At 36.2% G+C, this 21,890-nt stretch overlaps 1 pseudogene; it reads right to left on the bottom strand.

Annotated features, from left to right (window-relative positions):
- Nucleotides 1–14,491: 14,491 nt before the first annotated feature.
- Nucleotides 14,492–15,456, bottom strand: LOC122802301 (annotated as a pseudogene).
- Between the last annotated feature and the right edge of the window lie 6,434 nt (nucleotides 15,457–21,890).

A 21,890-nucleotide genomic window follows, 5' to 3' on the forward strand; every position in this document is an offset into this window, starting at 1 on the left:
ATTTCACACCCGTGCTCCGTGGCAGTATAAACAACAAATTTCCCCATGTCCCCTACACACTGTGAATCAGAAAGAACAATGCTGGACCAGTAAGCTTATAAATCCTAGTGATGTCATCTCATCCCGCTTGTCCAGAAGGTTTTGAAACACACGTTCCTTGATGTCCAATCTATGTCTCTTAGGTGTACTAGGCAATCCTGACATGCACCTAGCTTTTAGGTCTTGTACATGGTTTTGTTCAAGTTGGATAGCATGTAGCACATCCTGCAGGAGCAACCGCTGTTTCCCCATCAGGCTCCTTAACCGCCTATGCCACCCCTTCACTGCGTTCTGTGTCCAAGGATATCCTAAGCCAGTAGTGTCATACTGGTTCCAGAATGCAACCTCAAACAGGGGTGGATGCCTCTCTGCAGTTAGGCCTCTCATGCCATATCGCTGTGGCAGACCAATCAGGTAGTTCTCCTTAAAAAATACTCAGATCTGCTGTCCAAAGTCTGGGAACTCCCTTTCAATATCTGCGAACTTCTCACTCAAATAAGCAGGATTTACAAACACAAGTGCAGGTAACTACTTACATAAACCGGCAAAGGCTGCATCAGTTCCAAACTCATTTACCAGGTGTACCCTCTGTATCTGCCTCCAGATTATTTGACAGAAGTGGAACCAACAACCCTTAGTGAGTGTATCTGGTAAAGCCTCCTGTATTGCATTGACAGCTCTTTCCATTCTTGGTCCCAAACTCATCCCATGTTTACCACACAAACCTAACACCATAGCCCAGAACTGGTTGTAGCACTCTTCACTTTTACATGGCAGGATACCGTACACTAATGAAACTACCTTCTTACAGACAGACAGGTACAGTGGACCATGGATTGTATATACCTGCCTGCACTCCCTGGTACTGATAGGGAAGATACCATCCACCAGTAGGAATTCAGAAGCACACAATAGTGTGGTGGGTCTCAAAGTGATTGATATATCTGAACAATGCATTCATGGATTTTTTTTTATTTTTAATATCTAACGAATGTTCATACATTCTAGCTTTTAATTTTCTGCTAGTTTTTCCTATGTAGTAAGCAGGACATTGATCACACATAGCCAAATATACCACTTGTGATGTATAACAATTATAAAAATTAATAATTTTAAAAGTCATGTTCACTTTAAAATGACCAGTTGTTTTCATATACTGGCATTGTGAGCAATTACTACATTTATACATCCTGGTTTCGTTTGGCTCTTGAGCCAATGAGCTGTTTTACTCTTTTCTAAACAATCTGTAAACAAGCTATACACCATCATCAGTTTTCCCCCATCTTTGTATAAAGAGTATTATCCATTCTAAAAATACTCCAATTTCATATTAAACATTCTCTAACAGATTTCCGATCTATCGTATATGTAATAATACATGATTTCTGACATATTTATTCTTCTTTCTATGTGGTGTCTCAACTACAGTGATTCTTATCTCTACTCAATATGGGTAGAAAAAGCATTTTTTTTTGTTTTTACACATACTTCATTCTTAATATCACTTAAAAAACGTAAAGAATAGCCTATCTTCAAGAACATGTCTATTAAAATTTCAATTTCCATTATAAAAGTATTAAGCTCTGTGATCATCCATGCTAAATAGACTATCTGTCATTTCACTGCTGTTTTCTTTTGCCATATTAGATGCCAGCTATTAAAATGTAGATGCATATTTGAAAAAGTATTCTTTCTATGTAATTTAGCACTATGACATGTTTGTGGAATGTCTTTTGTTGGCTCTGCATCCAAATAAGTAATTTTGTCAGTATCAATGTTCCAAATGAATTTTAAAAATTCCACTGTAGTATTTAAATACTTTAAAACATCTCTAATTTTTTCTTGAGTGTCTAACCAAAAAAAAACAATGTCATCCAGGAAATAGGTGTAAAAAACCCATGACTGTTTAAAAGAGCTTTCAATATAAACTCATCTTCCCAATGTGCTATCACTAAATTCACAAAACTGAGGGTGCAAGCCACCCCATCACCATTCCAGTCTCTTGTTTATAATAAGAGTTGTTGAAATATATATAATCATTTTTAATGCCACTTCAATTAATAACATTGCAGCATTTATTTTGGAATTATACTTTCAAACTGTATAACTGTTCTTTAAACCACTTTAACCTCTCTTCATGAGGGATTACTGAATATAAATTAACATCCACAATAACAAATATATACTCAGGGTAAAATTCCAGCTTACTGATTTTGTCTAAAAAATTCCATGTCTCTCTACTAACATGTTGATTTTTTTTGCCACTATCCTTAAATAGATGATCCAGATATTTTGCTATGAAATATATCTTAGATCTGGTAGCATCTATGATAGGTCTTAATGGAGTGTTATCCATGCTTTTATGTAATTTAGAGACACCAAATATACAAGCTATTACTGGTTTCTCATTAACTATAAATTCAAATTCCCTTTTATCAATTTGTCCCTTGTACAACATATCTGATAAAACCAAATTCATGGAACAATATGCTGTTTTAATTTCATGGTTGGATATTTCTTTATATTCATCTCCTTGCAATAAATGTTCCATTCAGTTCTTGGATTCACCATTATTCATTGTGAGAAGCATGCCCCCATTATCATAACATAGCAAAATTAGTTTTTGAGTAAACATCTTTAAATCTAATAGTGATTGTAACAAATTTGCACATTTAGCTGGCACAAATGTATTTTTAGAATGAATAATACTCTTTATACTAAGATGAAAAAAAAAACAATGGTGGTGTATAGAAGAGATAGCTCATTCAAAGATTGTTTAGAAAGGAATACAACAGCTGGACAGTCCAAGAGCCTAAAGTAAACTGCTCACAATGCCAGCATATGAAAACAACTGATAATTTTAAAGTAAACAACATGACTTTTAAAATTATTAATTTCACTAATTTTTATAATTATGATATAATTATCATAGATATCATAGTAGTGTATTTGGCCATGTGTGATCAATGTCCTACCTTCTATGTAGTAAAAACTAGCAGAAAATTAAAAGATAGAATGTTCATAGGTTCATAGGTTCATAGTTTGCTACTAAGCTATCGGCCCAGGGGACTATACAAGCCTAGCCATAACAATTCCCTGGCTATTTCTTATCACACTATTTACTTCCCTGGACCACTTTCTAGCAAGGCGACTGATGTGATCCCCGGGGTGAATTTCCTTTCTCCCATCCAATCATCAAGGTTCCTTTTGGAAAGGGCCAAAGAGGTGCTCTGCTTGACATGTATGGGCAGTCTATTCCAGAGTCTGGGGAGTCTCTGGGTCAGGAACCTATCCCTCCAGCATGTTTTATTTATTGTGGTGACAAGGTTTAGATCCCTGGAGCATCTGGCTCTGAGGGATTTGGATTTCTTTAAGTGTAGCATGTCCAACAGCTCTGAGTCTGACATGGCCTCGTATGTTAAGCAGAGATCGCCTCGGAGTAGACGATATGCGACAGAGTATAGCTGGAGTTTTTTAAGATGGTCAGCATAGGGCATCTGCTTTAGACCTGTGTTTCTTTTAGTGAGGTATTTCTGCGGCCTTTCCAGTTGTCGCAGATGTCTTGAGAAGTGCATACCAAATGGGACATTGTATTCTATAATGGGTCTAATGAGGGATGAGTACAGTGGAACAATGACCTCCTTTTTTCTGGATGAAAAGCCCTTAGTGATGAGATGTGCCACATAGAAGGATTTACTGACTGCTGTGACAATGTGGTTATTGAAGGTGAGACCACTGTCCACCTGTGTCCCTAAGTCTCTTATCACACTTTCAGTGTTTAGTGTACTGCCACCTATGTGGTAATTCACGGGTACATGCTTTTTCCCAAAGGGGATAACTATACATTTCTTAGCATTGAGCTTGAGCCCATGGCTTTGGCACCAAGCATCTGTTTATGTAAGGCCCTTTTGTAGAGTATCCACATCATTTGGGGATTCAGTAATAGTTCCCAGTTTGCAGTCATCTGTGAACTTTGTTAGCCAGAGTCCCTTAGTGTTGGCCTGTACTTCAGAGAAGTAGATGCCAAACAAGAGATGTCCCAGGACTTAACCCTGAGGTACTCCACTTGTCACTTGTCTGGAGCTGAATTTGGAGTCAGATACTTTTACAGTGTGGGTTCTGTCAGTAAGCCAGTTGGCAACCCATTGAGTGACATAGGGATTAATGCCCAACTTAGTAAGTTTATGATTCCAGAGTGGGGGATGGTGTCAAAGACCTTGGCAAGGTCCAGATAGCCTGTGTGGACTGCCTTACCCTCGTCCACGGCTCTGGAGACTAATTCAAAGAAGTCAATCAGGTTCAGGAGACAAAATCGGCCCTTCACAAACCCAAACTGGATGGGGTCCAGTGTTTTAAGGTTGCCAATGTCTTTGTTTATAAGTTCCATGATAATACATTTCATGACCTTGCAGATCAGGCTCATCAGACTGATGGGGTGGTAGTTCCTGGGATCCAGGGTGGATCCCCCCTTGTGGAGTGGGATAACTGCTGTTGTGCGCCACTCAGTGGGCATGAAGCCTGAGGTGAGGGTATGATTAAACATGACAGGTGAGGTGCCAGTTCATTTTGTAGTTCATGTAGTACACAGCCCGGGATATCATCTGGTCCCATGGATGCTGTATTCTTAGCTTTGGAGAGTGCATTTTTTACCTGTGTGGCCGTTATTACTGGAATTTGGCAATCTTCTGGTATTGAGATGGGCCATTTAGGGGGTGAGGGGGGGTGAAGTTGGCACTGAATTTATCTGCCAGGATATTGGCAATATCCTTGGGATCAGTATATTTAATGCCATTCTGTTGTAGCTCAGAGCAGATCTGAGCATTGCCATTTAGATTCTTGACATAGTTATAGAATGCCTTGTGGTTGTCTTTGGAATCTCTGGCAATTTTATTTTCGTAACTAGCTTTGGAGGATTTTATGAGGGATCTCAACTTCTTACTGAGGCTGGTAAGGGAGTGTTTTGCATCCTGGGATTTTCCTCTTTTCTGCAACAATTTCTTCCTTTTGTTGTAAAGTTTGTTTGTGGCAGGGGACCACCAGACTGGCTTCCTTTTTTTGGAAGAGAACATCTTGGTTCTATTTGGGATGGCACGATTCATGCATGAGTGGATGTGCTCGTACAGTGCCTTAGTGTAGGACTCAGCAGTCGAACATTCAGTTTATGTCTGCATGGGTGCCATGAAGTTTGTAACTTCTGACTTGATTAGCATGAAGTTGGCTTTGAGAAGTTGTTTATGGAGGTTTCCTTACTGGGGGGTGGAGGTAGGATGTGGATGTTAAGGGTGATTAGCTTATGGTCTGACCTGACCAACGAGGGGGTGACCATAGGTGTGGAGCATCAATTTCCCATGTTGGTAATGACCAGGTCTAGGATATTGGAACCCCTGGTGGGACTATGGATTAGTTGATCCAGGGCATTGGAATTTATGAATTCCAAGAACCATTGGGCAAAGGTGTTGGTACACGAGTAGTTTTCCCAGTTAATGGCAGGGTAGTTGAAATCACCCAGTATTAGGGTGTTTGGTTGTATATTAATATTTTCCAGTATGTTTAGAAAGGTGTAGTGAGAATCTTGGGGCATGGTGAGGGATCTGTAGCAAGCTACAACTTGGATTGCAGTCTTACTAGTGTTAGTTGCACCTGGAGAATTTTAGACGCATTGTGTTGGGCAACTAACCTGGTGGTGTGAATATCCTTGGTGAATATGGACACTCCTCCACCTTTAGTGTTTTGATCCTGGTTTGGTGGCCGAAAAGTGTGGTAAGAGTTGTAGCCTGGTATTGCAGGGGTGCTCACAGGAGCCTTGAACCAGGTCTCAATTACTGTACAGATATCGATGTTCTCCATTTTTAGGAGTGCCCCGAGAGAGTGCATTTTGAGGTTTAGACTTCTAGCACTGAGTAGCATTACCTTCAGATTTTGCATGCTTTTACCTATTATGGTGGTGGTTTTGTCCTTTGAACTTTGGCAAAAATGTGTTAGATATTAAAAATATTTTTTGTACAAAAATGTATTAGATATTAAAAATAAAAAAAATCCATGAATGCTTTCTTCAGATATAGCCATCAATTTGAGAACCATCACTTTAAATTTGTAATATAAATCAAGTGTTAAAAAAATGCAAGATGTTTTTTTTCATGTAGAGGAATATTTAAACAAATGAGAATTAGAAAGGCAGTTGAGATTAGATGCCTTTAGTTATCTGGGGTTGAATGATTCTGTTTTGATTAATTCCATTTTAAAATTGAAGTTTAAATGCATAATTTAATTGAATATGTGGAGTAGTAATGTTCTTGGCCAGTAAGAATCATGTGATACAAGTTTTTAATTATTTAAACGTGTTGAATTTTAACATTGGTAGTTCTAAAAATGGAATGTAAGTGCTCAGCTATGTTTTAACTGTGTTTTTTAAATAAACGTGATTCATACTAATGGTTCCAGTGCAATTTTCCAGGTGGTTTATTGCTAATTACAACCCATTGCAGTTAATGTATCTACTGTAAATATATATAAAAAACACCGTATATTTTACTTCAGTGAATAAAACTAAAATGTATAACATCAGGGAGCTGATAACTTGTAATTCTGAATGGATGATTTCCATGGCAGTATGCAAGTGCAGTGCTTTCTATGTCAAGCAAACATCGAGACAGTGAAGAGTAAAACTGCTGTACATTTAAGTGATATTCCATCCATTAATCCTCAACCCCTTTTTCCCATTTTGCATATGGTGTCGGGTGTCACTTCAGCAGTGGCAATCATCTCAAGCCAAGGTTTACATAGTTGGGTGGTTATCCCTGCTGCAGTTTCCCTTGTTAGTGCAGCAGTTAATGCATCAGTCTCATTTTGATGGGAATAAACTACATTATTTAAACATTGTAAAGATCACACCATGGTTATATATAATTTCTTAGGCATTGACAAGATATTCCCAGGTTGACTATCAAGTGATGAATAGCAGGATTTATTAAAATTAAAAAAAGAAAACGTGGACTGTAAACCTTGGAGCAATTTTTAAATCTGGTTTAAATTAATGTTTATAGATTGATTTAAGTAGTTTGTAATACAAGTTTTATTAGGTTGATGGATTTCTACTTAATTGGTGTTGGATCACATAGTTGGAGTAACGCATTTTAGAGGCAAGCTTTGTTACTGCTTTAGATTGCACTGACGAATGTGATAGCAAAATTGGTCTGCACTAGGCAGCTAGAGTTATCATTTTGAAAGTGTGTCATTTGGCAGAATAAAACATAGTTAAGTAAATACTTGTTCACTGTGAATTTTGATACTTTTAGTGCACCTCCTGTAAGACTTTGTGCTGTATTTTGTTGGATATTATGTATGTATATATATATATATATATATATATATATATACACACACATATACATATTCAAATGCACACAGGGCACTGGATTAAATAACCAGGTACATGACACCTAAATAACCAGTGTAATACTGTCAAAACAACAAATGCTGACACATTTTGTGCATGCTCTACGGATTACCTTAGAGTGGATTAAACCAAGCATAAGTTTTTTTTTTTTTTGCAGAGGGCAAGCCCTCTTGTAGCCCCCCTGCTAATTATATATAGTAGCTCTTAAGATTGTATAATCCTGTGGGAAAGGAAATATTCCTTTAGCCAGGCGTTGTTGATCTCACACTCCTGTTGACCGCTATAGAATAGCCCTATTTGGTGTTTTATCCCTGGGATAATAATGTGCACTTTATCATGACTTAGTTGTAAAGTAGTTTGCTAGGTTTGAATGTGTCTGCTGTATAATTTACCAGTGTAGGAGATAGTTGTTTTTTAGATCTGTATCCATTCCATATTCAATAAATGTAGAATTCTGTCAAATATTTTTCTAAATCTGTCCATGCCATACTTAGGTTCTGCCCCTTTTTACAGCTCTCTGTTATGCCTATGTTTGATAACAGACTATTTTTTCTACATTAATTTTTATTATCTTTCTGTTCTATTGCCATAATTAAAGTGTTTCTATTTTAAGTGACTATAATGTCTGCCTACATCAAGTTCTGATATATAATGTATATGTTTTTGGAAGGCAAGTTATTTCTGTATATAGTTTTTATCTAGCTTCCAGGTTCACTCTTAAGGAGGAGTATGTTTCTTCCTTTTGCTAATGAAATTTGCATCTGTTTAGGATGTACATATATATAATTTCTACTCAAGGCTGAAATATACACAGGCAGTACCTGTAAATGATTAATTATGATCAGTGTACTACTCCAGTAAACAACTATAGAATAAAAAATAAAATTGTGTAACGATTTTAATACTTGTAGCATGTAGTTGGATATTAATTATGGAATTGGTATTTTCACTTAGGAGCCTTTTTTAATTATGTCTTATTTTTCTTTGGTTGTAATTTCATTCCATTCCATATCTTCCATATTTACATTTCTTTCTGCTTCTTTTAATTCTTCTTTTTAATTCTTCTATTCGTTTATCTTTTATTTTGTTCAGCATGATATTCATAAATTGTTCTCCAATTGCTTTCTTTTTACTAGAGCATTGCTCTGACTGTTGTTTGTCTTTCACAGTTCATTATCAAACATATTCTGAGTGACCGTGGTTTAAAGGGATAAAGCCCTGCCTATGGCACAGGCAACAGGGATTCAAGTAGCAGCTCAGACATATTAGAAGATGGCTGGGGTGGGCTGGAAGTGAGTGGTTGTTGCAGGCGTATCCATCCAGAGAGAGGGAAGTTGCTTTGATTTGCTACTTAGAGGATACCTAGCAGAAACACCAGCTTGATGAGCATGTGCTTCCATTATGCAGAAGGATGTACTGCGGGATACAATACAGCAGCATGTGCCTGGTGCTGGCAGCATGCAGTGGAGCTTGGAGAGATCCCAAGATGAAGGAGTGCTCTACCAGGAAGGGTAGGCCAACCTCCGAAGACCAGTAATCTGATCCACTCCCTAACACCTGGCTGTCTTTGAATGAATTGGCTGATTGGGTTTCACAAGCAAGAACAAGTGGGCTAGAGTGCTCTCACCTCATTCACAAATGGCAGGCCCTTACCTCTGTGGAATAAATATGCCCATTAAGTATAGGTGGTGGAGCCACAAATCTACATCTAGCAGGGATGTAAACCAAAAAAAGTTTTGAATCATCAGTGACTTGCTTGTTCTATACTTTTGCTTTATATTTTTCTATATAATGTCTAAGTTTTTTATGCTTATGCTGATATTCTTAGTTTATTGTTTAAGATTTGTTCTTATGTTGTGTATTGCTTTTATTACATCTATCCTTCCAAGGGTTTTTAATTATCTGTTCCATTTTCAGTAACTTTCTACTAATGATTCATTTTGCCTTAGCTGCTTTATAGTTCTATTTGAAGCTGTCATGATAACATTTTACTTGCTCTCTCTCTCTCTTTTGTTACTCTGCATTTTTGTGGTAACACTTTATCTGTCTTTAGATTATCTGCATGGCATTACAGTCTGATTATTTCTGTTACATCGCTCATCTCTCTAAGTGGTTCCATTTATCGTGCTCATCTGTTTTTTTCAGTCCTGTAATACTTTTGATCTTATTCATTTTCTATAGTTTCTTTCTGTCATCTATTTAATATTTCTGGGCATTTCTATTAAATTAAGTAGATCCTCCATTAGATCATTCTCTTGTTGACTGAGGACACTCTTTTTGCTTGTTTTTTTTTTTTTTTTTTTTGCTCTTTTACCTGCTTTGGGAAAAAAGTCCCAACCTGGACTTTGTACAAAGCTGCCTGCAGAAGGGTCCAAAATTTCATATTGTGGTGTATCTTCCCAAAAGTGCCCTGCTCTGTCTCTTGCATGATTCCCTAGGGATACGTTGACTCACCATGTTGAGCTATTGCCCTGTAATGGAGTCTCCACACTAAACTCTTCACGTCTTATAAGTTCATAAGTTTAAAGGCAGCATTTTAGGCTGATTGGCTGTCAAGAAATGCTGATTCCTCCAAATATGGTATGTAAGCCTTTCTTCCAGGAAATGTATCTAAATTCTATCTTAAAAATGTCTAAGCTCTTAGATTGTTTAACATTAAATGGGATTTCATTCCATAGTCTTGTAATTCTAGTAGAAATATACTGAAACCTCATCACAGAATTGCCCATTTTCATTATAAACTGCATATTGTTATGCTTATGCATTTTAACTGAAGTATTAATCTGTAATTTGAACATGATTTGCAGAATTGGATCATAAAAAATTATTCTGAGATTAATTTAGCCCAAATATCCTATAAAATATGTTAAATAATTTTTAATGTCTCAAATCATGATCCATATCCCATTTTCTTCAACTCATAATTTTGTTTGTAAATTTCCTCTGAACTCCCTCCAGCCTTCCCTTGTATAGGCACAGAATGAATTATTATATATTAGGAGAGGTCTGATATAACTTTTGAATACTAGTGTCAATACACTTTCATCCCTTCTAACAGCTCATATGTTTCAGTAATGAAATTAAAAAGAAAAAATTGAAGTAATCAGCATTTTTAAGTCTTTATATTCCTTGACGTCCTTTACTTGAGAAGCCATCAAGTAAAACAGTTGTTTAATAATTTTATTTGAAAAATGCATAACTTTGCACTTGTCTGTAGTAAATTATAATCCTATGTCTTTTGCTCAGTTGCTAAGTTTACATATTAATTTAGCTCAGCTACATCAGAAAGTTCTGTAGAGTAAATCCAATTTTATAATCATCAGCATACTTTGATTAACAGTATTCTTTGTTCTTAGGAAATGTTGATAACACCAGATTGAATAAGGCAGGGGCTAACACAGATTTCTGAGCAATGGCAGCCTGGACATCAAGATAATTAGAGTGAACACTCTGAATCTTAATGCTCTGTTTTCTTCCCAGTAACCAATTTCCAATCTACCTTGTAATGTAACTGTTTATTTTGTAAGCACTTAAACATTTTATAATAACCACATGAGATAAGCTATCAAAAGCCTTGGTTAATTCCAAAAAATTGCACAAGGAAACTGAGATCAAGAGCTCCTGTTATATAGCCATAAAAATTAACTAAGTTGCTCACTGTTGATTTTCCTTTAGTGAAACCTTGCTTCTAAAGTTGGTCTGTTTCAGTTTCTATTTGTTGCTTTTCTGTAGCAGTAAATTCCACTTCCATGTTTTTATTTTTCCCTTTGTAAAATTTACCCACATGTCTGGATGTCTTTGCCTACATATATTGTCAAATGTTTTTGGTTATTCAGACGTACCTCCTCTGGGCCAGTAATCAAGAAGCCTCAATCCTCACCATTGACACTGGTGAGGGATGCTCACTTGGAATAAAAAATAGCTACACACAGTATTTCCAGATTTAGCTCTCTGCAAGAAGCACAATTTCCATTAAGAGCACACAGGGAACACACTCCTGTCCTGGGGCTGGGTTTCCCTCTTTCTCTCCAGGCCTCAACTAAGACTCCCCAAATACACAGCTATAGAGTTAAGTCCTTAGCTGGGTGTTCCAGGTCAAGTCCTCCACCACCCTCTCTGTAAAATCAGTGCTCTCAGTGTCCCTGTTCCAAGTAGCTGACACACACACACACACACACACACACACACACACACACACACACACACACACACACACACACACACACACACACACACACACACACACACACACACACACACACACACACACACACACACACACACACACACACACACACACCTGGGAAAGGCTGGCACAAATTCAATAACTCTACCACCTCTGCCCAGACTATAAGGACGATACACTGCTACCGGAACACCAACAAAGCTAGCTATTCTAAGGCTGTTGCCAGGGTACCCAATTATACTGAGTGAAATTAATACTACGAATGGTAATGTTGACCACACAGCAAGGCTTTCAGAGCAGCCACAGTGTCACCAAACAAGTATAAGCATTCTCAAAGGTTAAAATATTCTCTAAAAGACCAACCACAATGAAAAGTTTAAATATATGTAATAATAAATAATAAAAGAATATGAGAATACTAAATATCTATTTACAATAAACATCAGAGTTCACAAAGAATATTGAAAATAACACCTGATGGAAAGATTCACATAGATACAGAAAAACAATGCTTAACTAATCTCACTATATTTTCCTGACCGATCTAAAGAATTACTGTCCCTTAGTTCACTTACTAGAGCAAGGTAAGATGATGTGGGTGAGTGGTCCTTCTTTGTCAGTTTTCACCAATAGACTACCCTGAGACTTCTGTCTCATCTAGTATTAAAACATTATTTCACTGTTAGATTACAGAATGACATCACATGCCTCTGGAACCCTAATATATAGTTCCCACACTACCCCCTTTACTAGAAGCTGAGACAGAATCTTGCACATGTGTCACTACATATACACACACACATAGAACTTTACTAAGATGTGTTATAGCATCTGGAATCTATAAAACCATTTCAAAAACTTCCACCCTTCCAGGGCAGCAATTAGTTCACCCTTAAGGACAGTACAGTAGGATTCTTAGTCCTGGTTTTCACAATCATTTTATCTCTGGCTGCAATCAGAACTGTAAGATACAATCTTTATGGCCTAAACCAGGTAATTTAATTTCAGACTATTTTTCAAAGTTAGCTGGACTGAGATTAACATCTTCTCTTCCAGCACCCTCTGTTACAATATATTCATTTCAACAGTTGCAATACAGTCTGACATACAGGCATATTTATTTTCTCTTCAGTAGAACCCATTGTTGGGACATTTTTAACATAAGCAGCTTTTACAAATTAATTTTTCAGCACAAGCACCTGTGCAAATTAATTTGATATACAAATGACATTCAGTTTTTTTACAAAGCTCCACCTAGCTATGCTGGCATATGTTATACATCTACTGTCCTACTTCTCCTGGCATAGCTGGCAATACCTCACATCATCACAGTTATAAGGGTCACTGCAGCTTTATTTTTCTATATAAATATAGTGCTATATCAGATTTCTTTCTCTTTTCCAAGTCCACGTTCCAGTTTATGAATTTTGATTATGTCTGTTTTTTGTGCTTTTCATTCAGTGCTTCTCCAATCATGTTTTTCCAGATGGCTTAATGTTTCTTTATCTATGTATTATTTTGCTCTTATCTGTTCTATTAAATACCTTATTTTTTATCTGCAGCTTCTAACAATCTTTCTGGTACAAGAATTTTCCTTTCCTCTAACTTCCATCTTTCTCTTTCTATATATATTATCTGCACAAAACTCTGGGTTTGTGGCATAATATAAACAATAATACCTAATCTCTTTCTTATCCTCTGTAATGCACTTTATTGGGTTATACCTCCTCTTAAACCTCATGCTTAGCCTGTCATTTTTTTGTGGATTGCTACTAAATGAGGGTCACTCGCAGCATGGCCTTGTCCTTAGGTATAAATGCTTCTGTGTTCTTGTGATTCTATGCTGTCTTTTTTCCATAGTTCTGGCACTAGTGGTTAAACAAAGATTGAAAGCTGTTTATCCTGGGTCTTGTGCACCCACTATTCTTTTATTGTTTATCTTGTCTTTCTTCATGATATATAACATGTACTCAGTCTATGCATCATTATTGTCCTGATGAGATTGTGTATAAACAAGAACCACTACATGAAGGTTCAAACCACATCTTGAGGATTATTTTCTTTTTCAGCAGTATTACTTCCCCTATTCTTGCTGATTTTATTTCTGCATCACTCTGTGTCCTCTTAGTTGTTTCTCTACAAATGTCTTCAGTCATTTGAAATGTTTCATGTTTCTTCTGCATCTGTCATAGGTTATGGATAAAAATGATCAATACACCAGTACTCATATCTGGTTGTCAAATATTAAATAAGTAAGTAAATAAACAGATAAAAAAGTCACTGTGCTATTTTGAAGCAAAATCATCAAACGATCATGAATGCGAACCTCCACCAAAGGTGAAATGAACTACAAACAAGGCAGGACACTGTAAATGTTAATCTCAGTAACTGGTCGGCTGCTGCACAAAGAAGGTTTGAAGCTAAAGAACGTGTCTCTATATGTGTGTATAGCACTGCGTTTATTATATTTGATTCAAACTAACAATCAACTCATCAACTTTAAAGAAACAGGAAAAACTGGAATCTGATTTAAATGAGAACCACAATAAGCAGATATAAAAACATGCAGTTTGTAAATATGGCAATGGTTTCATAGTCTTCAGAATTAACATGAAAAACTAAAGTATGACTATGCATTAGTATCTAGCAATGCATTCTATGAAATTAACAAAAGTTGTTTCTTTCATCAAAATAAAACAAATAAAACTGTTTGTGGCCTTTAAGTCAGATAATCAATAAAAGCATCTTGCAAATTGCAGCCCTTGATCAAATGCAACATGGACAAAATGACCTACAAGTGGACAAATGTTACTTAATTTAAAGAACATATATGGTGCATGTTTAATATTTGTTACATTTTTGAATACAACTCATGCCAAAGTTTGTACTTTCTTAAAAATATCCCTAATGCTTCTTAGATCTTTCATTGCATAATGCCTAATATCTTTTGTTCTAATTCCATATACTAAAGGATGTAAAACTGGTGGAACCATTGTGTAAAGAACAGACATCATTATTCGATTGTATGAAGCAATATTAGATCCATATTTGTACATCAGAAAAGAAACAATTCCTGCAGAGTAAGTAAATCCAATAACAATAATATGGGAAATGCAAGTACTTATGGCTTTCTGATGTGCATTCCTAGACTTCATTTGCAGCACAGCTTTAAGTATAAAAATATAAGACAATCCAATGAAAACACTGTCAATCAACACTACTGTATAACTTATGAGAGATACATAAGTATCAATTATTTTTAAGTCAGAGCAAGAAATGCTCATCAGAGCTAAAGTTTCACAATAGCAATGCAGGATCATGTTTGTGCTACAGTATGATAGCTGTGAGGCAAGCAGCGGTAAAGGAAATGAAGCCGAGGCACAAAACACAATGATAAAAATGGCAACTTTTATTATTAGATTATTCGTCACAATACAGCTATACCTTAAAGGGTTGCATATTGCAAAATACGATCACATGACATTAAAGCAAACATTGATGTTCCAAAGAATGCAACAAAATAAAGAAAATACATCTGGATTAGACACATTTCCAAGCTAACAGCATTTGTTTCAAACCATAATATCCCAAGTAATTTGGGCAAAACAATATTCATCAACAGAATATCCTGGGCTGCCAACATCAACATGCAAATATACATAGGTTCATGCAGGCTTCTGTGTAACTTGATGACTGTGATTATTGTTGAGTTTCCTGAAATAGAACAGATGTACATCAGACAAAATGGAATGGATAGCCATTTTTGCCATTTTTCAAGTCCTGGAAAGCCAACTAGAATGAAAGTCATGTGATGAATACTCGTATTTTGCAACATCTTAATGTTTCTTTCTTCAGAACCAAAAATATCATCCTGGAAAATATGTCATGAAAAAGTTGTTAGAACATAAGCAGCAACATGTATTTATGTATTTATTTTGTTAGAACAGAGGCATCTAGTACAATGTTTGCCACTTAACTTATATCTAGCCATATATATTATCTTCTAGCATTAAAGATATATATGTGTAATCAATGTACATGCATCAGTTTCTAAATAATAAAATTATAAAAACATTTTAAAAAATTATAATATAAATATAATGAAACTAAACCAATCATAAAAGGAAAACAAACAAACACTCACTTAATGAAAGGGAAACATAACACTGATACATTTTTTTGTCTAAATAGTGATGCTGTTGCTGAAATAGTTTTTGGTAAAGTAATACTTAAGGCTAGGGTTAGTGGCAGCAGCAGGGATAGGTTTAGGGTTAGTACATATGATTAAGAATAGCCAGGGGACTTACTTGTGCATTAACCCTGACCTTATCCCTGCTGCTGCCTCTAATCCTGTGAAACCTGATGACTTACCATAAGAAAATGCATCCCTTAACCCCCTACCAGTACAGCTGCCCAAGAGACTCAGATGCACATACACACACAGACACACACACACACACACACACACACACACACACACACACACACACACACACACACACACACACATATATATATATATATATATATATATATACCAAACATGAATTCAGTACTTTCAGAAATCCAAGAAAATGTGAAAACTCTGCTAGTCATGCTCATAAATGTGTATTTTAGGTGATCACATGTCAGCTTAGCCGCAGAGACAATTTACAGTGGATGACTTATTGAATTCTTTATATTAAACAAAAGAGTTGGACTCTTCTCTTATATATGGTATGAAATACTAAATGTTTTGCTTAAGGCAAGGCAAAGCAATGTACAAATATGTCTGCATATCATCATGACAGTGTGCTGACCTCCTTTTCAATTCTTTGTATTTCTATGAACTTCTTAACCAAACTGAATATCACATTTCAGCATCTAAGCAAATCATGTTATTATTATGAAGTGAATGAGATAACAATCAATACAATTAGCGAAGACTGCTCACTGAATGATTGCCAGTACTGTGAAAACTATGACTTAAAGTACAAAAAAATGAGTGCAGCAATGATTTGGTTATTTCAGAATTAGAAGAGTGATTAATCAAGGAATCTAAATGTCTTCTCGAATATATCTCTGTAGAAACCACAGAGAATCAGACTTATTTTACGGTATATGTAATACAAATTATATATGGATAATTATTTTCTTGCTTTTCTACTGGGAGTTGGAACAAATATTAGCATATTCACCAGCGTATAAGAGGTGAAAGTATCCTAGGTATGGTTATGTCCCCTCAGAATGTTGATTTAAAAAATATAACTATCTCATTTCCACTTGTTTTCTGACCATTCTGTTGTTAAATGTTGAGGAGCAGGCAAATAAAATACTTAAAAATGCATATTCACTCAGTTGGATCCTATTAAGAACAGTGTCTTCTAGGGATGAGGCTGCCATGATTCCAGTCATGGAATATGGATCATCATAGTTTCATAGGTTCACAGGTCATAAACTACACTAAGGACTACTAGGGACTTTATAAACCTAACTGTGCAACCCAAATATGCCCCACAAATTTGATTTTTATAGGGGGGGATTTGCTGGCTGCTCCTGTCCATCACAGCCATAGCAGCCAGACCAGGGGTGAATTTCCAATTATCCATCCATTGGTTCAAGTTGCATTTAAATAGGAATAGGCCGAACTCTACTTCACATAAATGGGGAACCTGTTCCAGAGAATGGGAATCCTATTAGAAAAAATATTTGTCTCTTCACCATGTCCTGTTTATGTTGCAGATCAAATTTAAGTCTTTTAATCTAATAGTTCTGATGTTGTTCATTTTGTGGATGTGCAAAAGGTTGATCAAAACAGGGTCCAGGGATGCTTTGTATGCCATGCAAAGATCATGTCTCAGAAATCTGTATGATACTAAGCAAAAAGACAGGGCTTTGAGATGATCAGCTTAGGACATTGTGTTTATTCCCTGTATTCTTTTTTTAAGGAACCTTTGTGGAAGTTCTGCATGTGTCTGGTCAGTTACATAGCGAAGGGGGCATTATACTCTCTGATGGTTCTGATGTGGTCTGACCTCTCTGGACTTAGATGAAATGCCCTTCCTTATAAGTTGAGCAATATAGAAGGATTTTCTTACTTCCATGGACAAATGTTGGTCAAAAGCTAAGTTTCTATCTACATACGTTTCCAGATCAGTGAATAGTTGATCAACTTTTAAGGTTGTTTTATTGATGAAGTAGTTACCTGGGGTGGCAGACTTCCCAAAAATGTACTATATTTCATTTCTTGGTATTGCATTTTAAGCCATGGCTTTTGCACCAACCTTGTGTTTAACTAGATCATCCTGAAGGATGTTCTCATCTTAGAGGGATTTAATTACTGCTCCCAGTTTGCAGTCATCTGCAAACTTGGTTAGCCAGTGGCCTTTAACATTGAGAAGTAGATGTTAAAGAGGTGTGGGCCTAGCACATAGCCATGGGTGGATCCACTAGTGACTGATCTCTTTGTGGAGGTAGCCTCACTGATTCAAACTTCTTCATTCCTATCAGTGAGCCAGCTAGCTATCCAGAGTGTTATAAAGAGGATTATACCTAGTTCAGTAAGTTTGTTGACAATTTCTGAGTGGACTATTGCATTGGTTTCCCCATCATCCATTGCTTTAGTGACCTTTTCAAAGATGTCCACTGCCACAAGATGAATAAGCCCAGTCATCCTAATGTAAAAACATAGTAACAGAAACACACAAGTGCAGTGCTACCACAAACCACTTAAACAACTAGCTGGAAATCCCTTGCTGATAGCAATTTCAAGGCGTACTTACTGCAGTAACAATGAGAGGAACAGCAATTCTTTTTGCAAAATGTGAAATGCACATAAAAGCAGGAAACAGTAGTAATTACTCAAAATAACTTAAGTGTGATTTAACAGTCAAAGGTGCTTAACTTTGCTTGGATGGCAGGATGGGGGAGATATGAAATGCAGCTTTAAGCAGGTAAATGATATGCAGAATATAAAAGCATGGAAGCACAAAATGAAAAAGAGACAATTCCCTCACTATTTGGATTTGGAGGTACTGTAGAAAAAACATTTCTAGACTTCAGAGGGTTCAGAGGCTCTTTACAAGGAAGATACGAAGACTATCAAGTACTCGTGATGTGGCTAAACCTCTTTTCTATCTTTTAGCGACTGTTTAGGTGTGACCTTATTTCAATATTTAAATGCTACGGTAACGCAGAATTATGTAACACTTTGGGGATCAAGTTTACATATCATGAGACAACAAGAAATGATCAGTCTCTGCTGGATAGCATTATTATGCAAACAGGTTGGGACATAGTTATTTCCAAATTAGAGCAGGAAAGAAATGGAATTCACTGACTTTACAAATGAGAATGATAGAGAGTTTACAAATATTTTAGATGACTGGTACATGGATAAAACATATTGGTCACTACCTAAATGAAGTGAGTTTTGTTAATAATCTCTGTTGACTTCAATTTCCAGTTTTCAACATTGAGCATTCACTATTGAAATTATGACTATGTATCCATATACCATTCTGTACCTAAAAACTGGCAACAAACATGTACACACCGTTAAGAACCATGCTAGCTAACCTGTGTTATACTTCAACCCTCTTCACAAACATGAATTATACAGTAACACTTAAATCAGACAGTCTGCAGGCCAGTTCCTATTAGATTTTTTTGACGCCATGTATGTGAAGCTGAACTCTTTTTTTGCTCAGAGACTAATATAATAGAACTGATAAAGGTGAGAAAATCAGGCTAGGTGTGATTATAACTTATTTACATCATATAGAGGATTATGATAAGGTATCTGATCATAACAATTTTATATGTTTGAGATGTGAATGCCAAAATTTTTACCTTGAGTGCAAATCTTGGCATTTAAGTGAAAAACACATAATAATGAGTTATGATCATTAATGTTATGATCATTAATACCCAGTCTTAAATATATGGTGTGCATAGAGCCTTATCTGCTCCACTTACTGCCAGTCACATAAAGAAGGGACAATGTGGGACTGCTAGCTGTTTTATTGGCTTAGAAAGCTGGCAAAACACTTAATGGGTGCTGTCAGACAGCAGCATACCTCTCAACTTCTTTTCTTAATAATTCTTAACAAATACAAAAATAATGTTGAGTCAAAGGATCAAAATCAGAGACAGATTTTTAAATAATCCACTAATTCATTAAAAAGTTAATAGAACATCAGATTTTGCTTCAAGATGAATTTTTAGAACCATAGGAAGTACTTGTGAATCTCTGACTGCTGACAAAAAATACTAGAAAGAACAAAATCTAAGGCAAAATCATAAACATTCTACAAAGCCAGGAATAGTTGTGAGGTATGAACAACAAGTTGAAACAAAGTGCTAGAACTCATGGCATTAAAGCTGTTAGATACTTTGTTCTGACATGCTTTATATTTATAAACGTGGTTAGTGAAGTAGTAAAAGCTTTGAAAAGTTATTTTCCCTTTTGCCACTTTTTCTTTCTTGCCAGTAATGTCAGCTTTTATTACCTCTGTAAGGATATTAGGCAAGGAAATTGCTTTACAAATTTGCTTTTTCCCAGTTTTGAAAAATGTAATTGCAGTTGTCCATGCACTATAATGTGTTGTGCCATTTATTATATCTCTCAATCTTGACAGAGGGCAGTTTCACATAATGGGACCTTTGGACACAATTATAAATTATTTTCCCGGTAAGGTCTCCTTTTTAATGTTTTTTTTATTATTTTTTAGATTTGAGAATTTAAAGTAAATTCTATAATGCGCATAATATTTTGAATGTACAAGACATTTAATTTATGTTGCATACATTCATTTACATTATGGTTGTGTAAAATATGATACATTCATTGATATGGTCACTTATAAAGTATGTGTTTTGCAGATTTTGTTATCAAGGAAATGTAGATATTTCTAGTGTGTGTTGCATGTGCCTGTGCATGTGTGAGTAAGTGTGTGTGTCTGTCTGTCTGTCCATGTGTGCCTGTTTGTGAAGTGGTGGGGAGTTGTGTGTGTGTGTGTGTGTGTGTGTGTGTGTGTGTGTGTGTGTGTGTGTGTGTGTGTGTGTGTGTGTGTGTGTGTGTGAAGGCTGCCAGCCTAGCCAGATAGAATTGTGCAGTCAGTTCTGTCATTTGTAAATATGAATGTTGAATTACAGACTTGTTTTCTTAAATGAAAAATATGCTGTGAAATGTTGAACTTCAAAAAAAATGTAACAACATTGCCCTCTGCTGTAAAGAAAGCTAAGACAAGCATTTCATGCCTGTCCTTTGAAGTTAAAGATTTGGAGTAATTCCGTTTGGGCTAGCACATTCTTTCTATTGTTTTAACCAAGAGTTAGATTGCTATATTTAAAGATGCAAATGTATTTTTATTGCTCTGGTTTCTGCCTAGGTGTAAAAGAATGTAAATGTAGTTTCTGTTGGCCTGGGAACACCAGGAAAGTGAAAAAATGATGTAATGTTTATCAGAACTGCGATTTCAATTTAAACAAAGAGAATCAGAAGGCATTAAGCATTTTTGTGTTGATCATCCAACTCATAGCACTGTCTTGCTCATATGTAAGTTATCTTAGACTTGTGTTTTCTTTTAAAAATAGCTAGGAACTAGAAAGATTAGACTAAGTGTTTTTCTGTGATGTCAGAACTGTACTACTGATTTATTTTAAGTATTTTTGTGTGATCTCTGAACTCTTGACTAGCACTGAGTAGTAGAACGTACTGTCTTGTGGTTTTAATTATTTATTATTAAATATTTTAAAATCTTTTAACTGTGGCTGGTTTGTGTAGAGATAATTTAAGCTCTTTAGAGTACTTGTATGCCTTTGGTAAAATTGTACAAAGCCACTCCTATAGCTTTAGCCCTGGGCTATACTACCAATTGGATAATAATATTGCACAGTAATAATTGTACACCCTTTTAAGGGCCTTTGAGTAGCAGACAATTATCAGTGGGTGGTGACAAGTGGTACTACCATATAGTCTGGGTAAAAGGGACACAGCTGGAGAACCTGTGCCAGCCTTCCCCAGAAGTGTCTGTATGGTTGTATAAACTCTTCTCAAAGTGTGTGTGTGTGTGTATGTGTGTGTGTGTGTGTGTGTGTGTGTGTGTGTGTGTGTGTGTGTGTGTGTGTGTGTGTGTGTGTGTGTGTGTGTGTGTGTGTGTGTCAGCTACTTCAGCAGGGACACAAAGCACTTGGACAGTGAGGGTGCTAGATGTTTTAGCTTGCCCACTAGGCTGAGATCTGGACCCTATAGCTGTGCCAGTGTGGAGTCTTATTGGGGACCTGGAG

Source organism: Protopterus annectens, chromosome 5.part0 (assembly GCF_019279795.1).
Source record: "Protopterus annectens isolate FY-2018-M chromosome 5.part0, PAN1.0, whole genome shotgun sequence".
Taxonomy (NCBI): Eukaryota; Metazoa; Chordata; order Ceratodontiformes; family Protopteridae; genus Protopterus; species Protopterus annectens.